Source organism: Acomys russatus, chromosome 1 (assembly GCF_903995435.1).
Source record: "Acomys russatus chromosome 1, mAcoRus1.1, whole genome shotgun sequence".
Lineage (NCBI taxonomy): Eukaryota > Metazoa > Chordata > Mammalia > Rodentia > Muridae > Acomys > Acomys russatus.
Window position 1 is genome coordinate 55582826 of NC_067137.1, and position 10752 is coordinate 55593577.

The following is a 10752-nucleotide window of genomic DNA, read 5'->3' on the forward strand; positions in this document are numbered from 1 at the left end:
TCCTGCAGACTGGGCTGGTGGTACCCATCTTTGTACTTTGTAAAATGTGCTGGGCTTCCAGCTTTTAAAGGCACTACTCAAGAAAGCCTCCAGCAGCCTGCCTCTCAACTGCAGTAGGGACCCAACTTTCTTAACTGCCCAAGAAGAAGGTTGGAAGAGACAAGTTGGGGTATGACCCTCACTTTGCCACATTATAATTTTATGGTGATACCTTATCTAAAAGACACCATTAGGCATTTAAGACAGAAGCCAATCAGTTGTAGAAGTGTAATGGAGGCATAGGAAAGCAGCAGTAACTGAAACCTCCACCATCAGGTTGAGCAACCCCAGTGTCACCTAGGAGAAGAGGGTCGCAGCCCCGGCCCACTGTAATGCACAACCCAAGCCCCTTGGGGCCAAGGAAAGGAGTCCCTGTTTATTGTGCTGTGCATGGTCCAGGGAAGGTCCTGGCTTGCTGGGAGGACCTGAGAGATGAACACTGGACAATAGGATGCATGTGAAACAAGAACACATGGGAGAAGAAGCTGGACTCTTCCTAGAGGAGGCAATAACTGAGATGCAGCAAAAGCAAACATGGGACAAACTAGGTTACCAGTTGGGAAGACAGTGTTGCAAGAGTCCAAAGGAAATAGGTCTCTACCCTAGGATCCTATCACCCTGGTAAGAGTGAGCTTGTCTGGTGCCATGCCTCATTTCCAGATCTGCACTACAAGTGAGGTGCATGAGTCACCTGTTCACACCTAACGCTAAGCCTAGAATGAGGTGGGCAGTGAGGACACTGTTTAATGGTCAATGATGGAATGTTGAAACACCTGGTTCACCATGATGTTATCAACACCATAATCCACAAAAGTGTCATAGGAAAAGCCATGGTGGCTCTGGATATGCTCCATGAAGCTGCGGTAGCTGGGGTCACCCCACAGCATCAAGACATATGTGGGACAAATCACAGACTTGGTATCTCTGCTATGAGTCAGTTTGAAGTGCTGCACAAGACCTTCCTGACCAAAGTTGTTCTCAGGACAATAAGGGCAAGGAAATTTGTACCAGTTTGGGATATTTCTAAGACGAAGGGACACATCCTTAGTGTTGCACTTCACACTTCCATGATCTAAGTCTGGTGCTGGGAACATGAGGGTGCATGGGCCCAGATCTTAGAAAGGATGTAATTCTTACTGCAGCCATGGAAAGAAGTCTCCTTGCTCTTTTTTTTCTTATGTTTTCTTAATTAAACATTTATAACTTTTTACATATGCACTTATATTATTATTATAATAAACTACCTATAGCAAGAAGATTCTTGACACAATCAGGAATTATATAAATATTACAATCATAGGATTTTGGCTATTTGTAATTCACAGCCTTGAGGAAAATATTTTTCTTATCTTGGTAAATCTAAAATTCTGAACGTAAATTAATATGTACCATAGCTCATCATTATCAACTTAAAACATCTATCAAGACCTAAAAACATCTTAACCCTTAATCAACTAAGCTGAATTGTAAAATAAACTGTCTGATCTTCAACCCCATCCTTGACTTGGTAAGGAATAAAATTTATTACCTGAGTATGCCAAGAGTGCAGGTTAGTAGCTTTCCAAATAAGATGACAGAAATAATACCTGAAGAGTCACCCAAAACTTTCTATAACATCTTCTTCAGCCTTCTGGCCCAATATATCTGACAGGCATATTTGTGAGGCAGGAACTATTGAGGACTTGCTTGCCCAGTTTTGGCAGAGTTTGGTCATTGACTCTGCCTATATCTAAGTGGCATTTTTAGGCAGAATTCTGTCTATGGTAGAAATGAGGACCTTTTGCCCAGTGGCTTGTTTGCCACATTTGATTTGAAGCCATCTCCATAAGGAGGTTCTTGGGTGTTCATCATCCTCTTTGAGATAGGCTGGGTGTTGCCAGGAGTTAACCTGTCTCATTGTCAGTGAATCTATAAAATAATAAACATATTTTTAAGTGCCTTATTCTGTATGTCTCGGAGGATTTTGAAGACCTTGTCTAACTATTTTACCTTATTTTTCTATGCCATCATATCTATCTGATGCACCTACAATGTATATTCTTGTTTAGGATAAATAAGTTTATACAAGTTAATTGTTAGTTGACCAAGTCTCTGTGCTCTTGATCAGCTGCTCAAGCTCCACAGCATGGACACCAGCTGCCAGAGGGCTGCAACACACCCAACAGACAGATTTCTTGGCTTCAGATGTTCCTGAAGGCATGAAGAGCAAAACATGTGTCCACAGGGCACATGCCCTGGCTTCTTGACCATTTCCCCACAGATGGGACACGTAAGCAGCCAAAAGGGTCAATCTCCAAGCAGGCCTCCCCAGCTACGAGGATCCCTCATGAAATTCCTGCTGTGCTACCACCATCATTCTACTAAATCATGTGTTATACATATTTCCATATCTTTTTATGTTAGAAATGAGCTAAAAGGCCGTCTGAATTTGCCAGTCCTTAAAATATCTTCAAACTCATGTCACTGCATCTTGATAACTCAGTGAGTTTTGTTTTGTTTTATTTCACCATGAGCTCATTAAGTATCCTTCCAAATACTTAGTATTCAGTCAGATCACTGAAATTTTATTTTTCATATTTGTTTTCTGAAAACACTTTTATGCTTTTACTATGTGCAGCAAATTTTTTCTGAATGAATATATATTTATTTCCTTTCTATATTTTCATTGAGTCCCATTTTTACCAGAAATATCATATTTGTTCCCTAATCAATTTAAAGACTCATTCGTTTAGGGAAATTAATCTCTATATAAAATTCTGCCATGTTTTAGAAACTGAATGAGGTACAGCTGGTAGAATACAAATGGGAGAATTTAAGTTTTTATCAAATTCCTCCATGTAGTAGTCCCTGTGTCTCAAGACCCTAGATAAATTACAACGAATTTTACAGGTGTTTTGTAGGTTTTTTTTACACTAAAGTCAATTTCACCTTAATATAAGGTATGTTAGAGTTTGTAACAACACTGTATTTCGGAACATCCTACACCTTCCTTATTTTGTTATTTGGAAGTACCACTGGGTCTTTGGAGAAGAACAGTTACCTTCTTTGCTGCACAGCACACCCCTGCATTTGCCAGGTTCTGTGGAGTGATCTTGGCTTTTCAGAAATGGCTCTGCTGAAGATTACATTGTAGAATTACATAGTTCTTTGATATAAGACAGATATCACATAACTGGTAACATTCGCCCCTGTCTCTGATTTCTATGTTCAGTAAAACTGGGTTCCTTACTTTATCAGGTTATTAGAAAGGCATTCTTATTCTTTGTGTGTGACATCTCAAAAGTACCATGGCCCTATTCTTTATGCTGCAAATCTGAGCCAGATTATGGTACTTTTCTTTCTCTGGGTGGAAATTAAAGTGAATGAAGTGTTGCATTTTACTAAAGAAGATTATTTTAAAAAATATGTATGAGCCATTTGAGTCTGATATGACCTTTAAAACAGAAAGTAATCTTCCCAGAGGAAGAAGAAATTTGAGCTATGACTAGGAGCTTCAGCTTGTTTTTCAGCCTTCCAACCTATAATTCTTGATCTAGTATAGATTTGATGCTTTCTTTGAAAGCACCTACAAATACATCCATCCTTGCAACATGACTTTGAATTTATTGCTATTTCTGACAATAAATTGTCAGAAGTCATCTCCAATATGACAGGTAAACTGAGGTAGGGACTGGAGTTGGTGATTGATGACTTAGCATACTTTTCTCTGAGGGGGAAAAATCCTTGATTTTCAGGCACTGGTGAAAGACTCCCTGGGCCTGTGAAAAACTTTACTGGGACAGGCAAAGGACTCGCTGTGGCTAGTGAAAAATAAAGAAAATTAGAAACACACACACACTCACACACACACATACACACACACACACACATACACACACACATACACACACACACACATACACATACACACACACATACACACACACATACACACACACACATACACACACACATACACACACACACACACACACACACACATTTGGTGTGTCAAGAAGAACTCCAACAGCTGTATTTCTATTTTTGTCCTAGAGCTTATGTATTCCAGCAAAATCTTTCAAGCAATAAAAAATTACAATGTTGTTACATTCTATTTTTCTACAGGTAAATGATTATTAGGTGACATGATCAAATGTTTTACATATTACAGGTAGGAAAACAAATTATTCCCCAGAACCTACATACATTCATGTCTAAGCAACTTGTTTTAGATTAACAAAGTATAAGCAAAATTTTTTTCTCAGTCAGTTTCTCATACTGGCATGCTTTAATGTGCAGTTACAAAGAAATGATCAGTTTTCTTATTATTTATCTTAAAAAGTAATCTCATAAAAATATTAAAGAATTGAGAGGTGAAGAGGGGCCTGTTCTTTTGAGGCAAAGCCTCCACAGGTAAGCTGCATTCTGTCCCCTAAGGCCCATTGCCTATATTCCCAAGAAGGCCTGCAGAACCCTAGAAACACCCAGCTTAGACACTTCCCCACCAATTCCCTGCCTGCCTGATCCTCCTGGAGCACAGACAGAAGAGACAAACTTTCCTCTATCCACTAAATTACATTTTCAGGTCCACATCCTTGCCTCCATTCCTGAGGAAGCTTACAGGACCCTGGAAATATTTAGATCCACCTGAGGCACAGGCAGCAGAGGTAAGCAGCAGGTTGTGTAGGTGAAGGTTTTGTGATATGATGTAGGTATGTTTTTGTTTGGATGCCAAGTGTGTGAGGTGAAATTGCCTTTAGTTTTCCCAGCTGATAAATAGCCTCTTGAGAGGGCTTGTGATCTTTGTCAGCTAGAAACTGCCTCCTGCAGGGGGCATGTTTTTTTGCCAGCTAAAAAACATTCTGGCTCAGACTCTGAGAGGATATAAATAGGAGAGAGGGAGGGAGCCAGAGAGGGACACACACACACACACACATACACACACACACACACACACAGAGATAGAGAGAGAGAGAGAGAGAGAGAGAGAGAGAGAGAGAGAGAGAGAGAGAGAGAGACTGAGACAGAGAGAGAGACAGAAAGACAGAGACAGAGAGACAGAGAGAGACAGAGAGTGTGCAAGCCTTTTTAGACACTCTTCTAGAGAACTGCTCAGGAGAACACTTCAAACACTTTGAAGAGGCTGCTGCTGATTTGTTCTACTACTGCTGTTGCTGTTTCATATTTGATCCAGATGTTTGTGGTTGATCTTGGTTGTGGGAATCCTGATGATGGAGAGTAGATTCACCACAAGGAACTGAGTCTAAAGAGTTCTAAGCCCCTGACCCTACTAACCTTCTTTCTCTCCTACCCAGAGCCAGTGGGTTGGAAGGGAGATAGAGTCAGTAAGGAACCCCAAATAAAGTTAGTTTAAAAAAATCAAAGCTTATAAGGCTGTCCCCTGAACTCTACTTTCAGGCTAAAGGCTCTCACTGCCTCCCAGCAGAGCCTTGCCATCATAAAAAACAACCAGCCAAAACCAAGGACAATCAGATGGCTAAAGGCCAGGAGAAGAACACAATCAACAAGAGACAGGGTAATATGGCACCACCAGAGCCCAGCTGTGCTACTTCAGCAAGTACTAGATAATACTAACACAGATGAAGGACAAGAAGATTGCTGTATAAAGATGACAGAGACCTTTAAAGAGAAAATGAATAAAATCTTTAAGTAAATACAGGAAAATATAATCAAAGAGGTGAAGGAAATGAATAAAACTGTTCAAGACATGAAAATGAAAGGAAAAGAAGAAGAAGAAAAAGAAGAAGAAGGTAAAGAAGGAGGAGGAAACATTGAGATGTAACAAGAATAAATTAATAAAAAAAAAATTATTATGAAAAAAAAAAAAGAAGGAGGAGGAGGAGAAAGAAAAGAAGAAGAAAAACCACACAAACTGAGGTAATTCTGGATATGTAAAACCTAGGAAAGATATCATGAACTAAAGATGACAGCATCACCAACAGAATACAAGATGTGGAAGACAGAAACTCAGGTATAGAAGATATGATTGTAGAAATCAATATATAACTCAAAAAATTAAATATAAAGAGTTTCTGACACAAAAGATCTATCTAGGACACTATGAAAAGACCAAAGCTAAGAATAATAGAAATAGGAAAGAAGACTCTGAGTTCTAAGACTCTAAAAATATTTTCAACAAGATCATAGAAGAAAACTTCCCCAACCTAAAGAAAGAAATGCCTATAAACATTAAAAAAAGCCTACAGAACACCAAATATATTGGACCAGAAAAGAAAATCTTCCCACCTTATAGTAATCAAAAACACTAAATGTAAACAGAACAGAGAATATTAAAAGTTGCAAAAGAAATACACACACACACACACACACACACACACACACACACACACACATACTGAGTTAATCCTGGATATGGAAAACCTAGGGAAGATATCAGTAACTAAGGATGACTAATCATGGTGCAGAAGTAGTGAAAGAGTCTTAGGATGGATTATCTGAATTCAGAGTTATATAGGTTGATTAGATTTTATGAGGTGAATGAATCCATTTTTGTTTTTAAGGAACCTGACTGGTAGCTCATCACATAGTATGATAAGTAAACTGCTGTTCTAAGACACATTTGACTAGAATTCTATAACAGAAAATGTCCTAGATGTCTATACCTGCTATGCCTCAATGAATTTACCCAAACAAAAACCATAATTGTGGCTGATTGTATAGGCAAATTTGGGAAAACAAATAAATTGCCTCTAAAGAACAAATGAAAATTTTCTTCAATGATATTAAAGATTCTATACTTTTATGGTATGACCTGAAAGAGAAATTTAAACTTTTGAATCTATCTTATTTAAAAACTTCTGATTTAAACCAGGATTATTTTTTTCTTTAAACTGGTAAAAGGAAAATTATTCCTCTGAAAAATAAACCAAGATTCTTATTTGGAGTGTGAAATCTTACAAATCAAACTGCAATTTCCAACTATGTAGTAGTTTCTCAAATCTAATGTGGACAGTGAGTATACATCCTAAAGTTTATTATATGATAGCATCATATGGGAGAATCCTAAAAGAGGGAATGCAAGGTTTTTACTTTTTTTATATTAAGTTAATTGTAAAGAACCTTTCCATTAGGTAGGTTGGCTCCACCTGCCTACACTTTCCTGTGGTTAAAAAAAAAATACCTTTCAAAGGAATTCTGAATTTCCCCCAAATTTCTCTGTTAAATTTTACTTCTGGACCTATAATTACATGTGGCTTCAGTGCCCTATGAAGAAGTCCATTATTTACAAAAATAACTGCATAATATTTACAATTGATGAATACAGAAATCTGCAGACTCTGTGAGAATAGACCTTAGCATTGAAGGATCATGGCAAAATAAACAATAATCTCAAAGACAAAGCATATTAAATTTCTTGATAAAGAGCCATTAAGTAAAAATTGGCATTCTTACTTTAGTTGAAATAGTGAAAAGCAGAGCCATGGTTTATTTAGTTTGTGAGTAGGAACTAAAGTTCAAATGTGGCTCCAATATATATAGTTGAAAGTTTAGATTAGACTAAAGTGTTACAATGCCTGGGATCCAAAATCTTAAAGAATGTAGCAAAATATTCAAGTCAATTTACCATGGATATCTAGTCACCTATGTTGCATGGGCACAGATCTGTTTACTGCAACTGTGAGATATATGTTTTTGAAAAGAGGAAAGTATCTCTGAGGTGCGTTCTAATTACTTTTGTCTGTTCATCAGAAATCCCAGTAGGAACTTGTTTCAAAAGCTAAATTTACAGAAATAGTGGTATCTTAGGAAGGCAAAAGAAAAGTGTTCCAAATAATCTTCTCAGTCAAGATGGTCAAAGCTATCAAAAAGCACAGTAGAGTAAAGCAGTAAAGATGTTGTGTGTATAAAAGAAACACATGATAGCCAATTAAGTTCTTATTTGGTCTTCATATTTTATGTCAAGTGAATAAAATTAGAATTCAAAAATTTGAAAAAGAGAAAGAATCATAATAAATCTTTAGGCTCAAAGGAGTACAGGAATCCATGAAAAATAAGATGCCGTGTCTCCGATTAGTGTCAATAATTTATATCACTAGTTTTTAAAGCAGTAAATATTATAGTGATGCCATACGAAGTGAATATAGCAAGGAACAATAATATTTAGTTGGACAATGAAATGAGGGGAAGTAAAGACCAACTGTAATCCGTATTTTTAACATGCTTATACCTATCCTATACCTGGTTATTTTACTTTTACAAATAACTTAATTTTGACTTAAATATTATCCTGAATCTCAATATTGTAAAAGATTCCATTCCTCTAGAGAATAACTGGTCAATAATCAGGATGATTGTATAACAGGAAAAAGGAAATGATCATACTTTATGGGCAGCTGGACAGTAATAACTGTCACCAACCACTGGATACCCAATAACAATGCTAGTGGTCCATCTGAGTAATGACTTGCAGAAGTCAGTTGGCCAATAGATTTTAGTATAGTTCTGTCCCACTGTAGTTCCAGCAAATCACTAAATACATTTCATGGTTCATTTTTCCAAATTCAGAGAGTGTATGTAACATTATAAATACAGAGGTTGGCAGAACCTCTTGTTAGTATGTTGAAGACTGTCTTGTCAGAAAAGACTAAATAGGAAAGATTAGAAATACGTTACCCACAAAGTTGGTTGTACCCACCAGAGAAGACTGCTCAGAAATGGTTTTAAGCTAATAGAAACTCTTTATTAGTTGCGCAGTGACTACATTGCATTCCAGTGTACCAATGAGCCTTTCACAGAATGAGATGTAAGCATGAGAAAGAGATAGAGACAGACAGACACACATACACACGCACATGCACACGTGCACACACGCGCACACACACACACACACACACACACAGAGAGAGAGAGAGGGGGAGAGAGAGAGAGAGAGAGAGAGAGAGAGAGAGAGAGAGAGAGAGAGAGAGAGAGAGAGAGAGAGTATTCTGCATTGAAATACTTCAGGTTAGAACAGTCAGTTAGAAGCAAAACTACAGTAGCCAAAAAGCAAGGTTAGTACATTTAGAGACATTCCAAGAACTAGGGGCTTTGATGGACTAGGTCTTTGTTTTAATTTTGTAAATGTCACATGTTAACATATGGCCTGAATGGTACTTCTATCATAAAATAATTTTTTCTAAAGTCTAAAGTCTGAAGGTATGGGACCCTGTTACATATTAAAAAAAAAAATAGTACCATATTTCTAGATAGAGTTCAGGAGTGAATGCCTCCAAACCATCCAGGCTTTGAAAGTCGTAGAAATTATGATTCCTATTACATCCCCTCTCAATTCAGTGTAGTGATGGTTTTAATACACATGTATTCTGCCTTGCTCAAGCAAACAGGCACTTTTTGGTACATTACGGAGATTAGAATGCCTTGAACATGTGATCTTCCTGCTTCTTGCCACTGAATGTAATATTATGGGTACTCATCACTATAACTGGTTTCTGAAGTACTGACCAGGAAAAATGAATTTTATGAGGAAGTGATACAAATACTCTTTGTTTCTTATCTCATATTCTGAACTCACACACACTAGGTACCTAAGGTTGAATTCTTCATGGTCAGTTGACTGAGGAGCAGGAATAAAGGCATCTCGAGTTGGTTCTACAGTCTGTGCAGGTACTGTCTTCAAGTAGTCACATATATTACTGTGCCTCCTTCTGGAGCATTCCTGAAATACAGGAGTGAGGGCAAATCTTCCCAGAATGTGACTTATGGGGATAGGGTATGTGGGGCTGTGGGCTGAAGGGAGTTACCGGCTTGTTCCTTTTTTTCCCAGATGAAAGAAAGTCATCAGCCAGAGTCTATATTAATTTACGTCCTGATTATTAGACATAGTGATCGTGGATGATAGAGAAAGATGATTGGGAAACATGCAGTAATGGGCTGGAGAAGATATATAAGGAGAATCTCTTCTGAAAGTTCTGTGGAAATTTTCACAAGAAGAGAAATCTAGAAGATTAGATTTAAGATAAAATAAATGGGATTACCTGTTCTGAGGACTACAGTCAGCTTTTATTCCAACCATTACTGTCATTGTTCAATTTGTTATTGAAGCTGATGACTATAGTGAGGGAGAGGAAAACTGTACATAGCAATAGGAATTTCCACTCTTAGTGCTGATCTAACACAGTAGCTTTTGGGTATTTATTCTGTTGGCAGCAGAAACCAACTCTGAAACCCTTCCGTGGCCACACAGCTGGAATGATTTAACAGCTGTCCAAAGGTTGCTTGATTAAATTGAATGAGGTCATTGTTTATCACTCTAGTTGGCATCATTAACTTGGAAGAGAGAGGCTCAAAAATAAGGTGGACTAAAATCTCATTAAATGGCCAACTTTATTCAGAGCATCAAACAATTTATATACTGAAGGTTAAGAGGAGTCATCTGAGTAAAGTATACAATCACAAGAAAGAACCACAGGTGGCAAAAACCATGGTTTTTTTTTCAAATATGAATGAATAGCAAATATGTATGAATAACAAAAGCTACAATAAATTCACTACTATATGATAGATCTAAAAGGAGCACAAAAACCCATTCCAAGAACAATTTGATGGTTTGAAGAAACTGAGAGCACAGACTTATATTTTGTTTTATTGGCGTTTTCTCACAGGCACTCAGAAATCTGTTTACACCACAACTCCATTCTTAGACCATGTTCTAACACTTCATGATGAAAAATACTATAAGTTTTCCATACTGGA

The 10752-nt window shown here is 37.5% G+C and overlaps 1 pseudogene; it reads right to left on the minus strand.

The window, feature by feature from the left end:
• Positions 1–782: 782 nt before the first annotated feature.
• LOC127186799 (E3 ubiquitin-protein ligase RNF114-like) lies at positions 783–2304 on the minus strand (annotated as a pseudogene).
• Positions 2305–10752: the final 8448 nt, after the last annotated feature.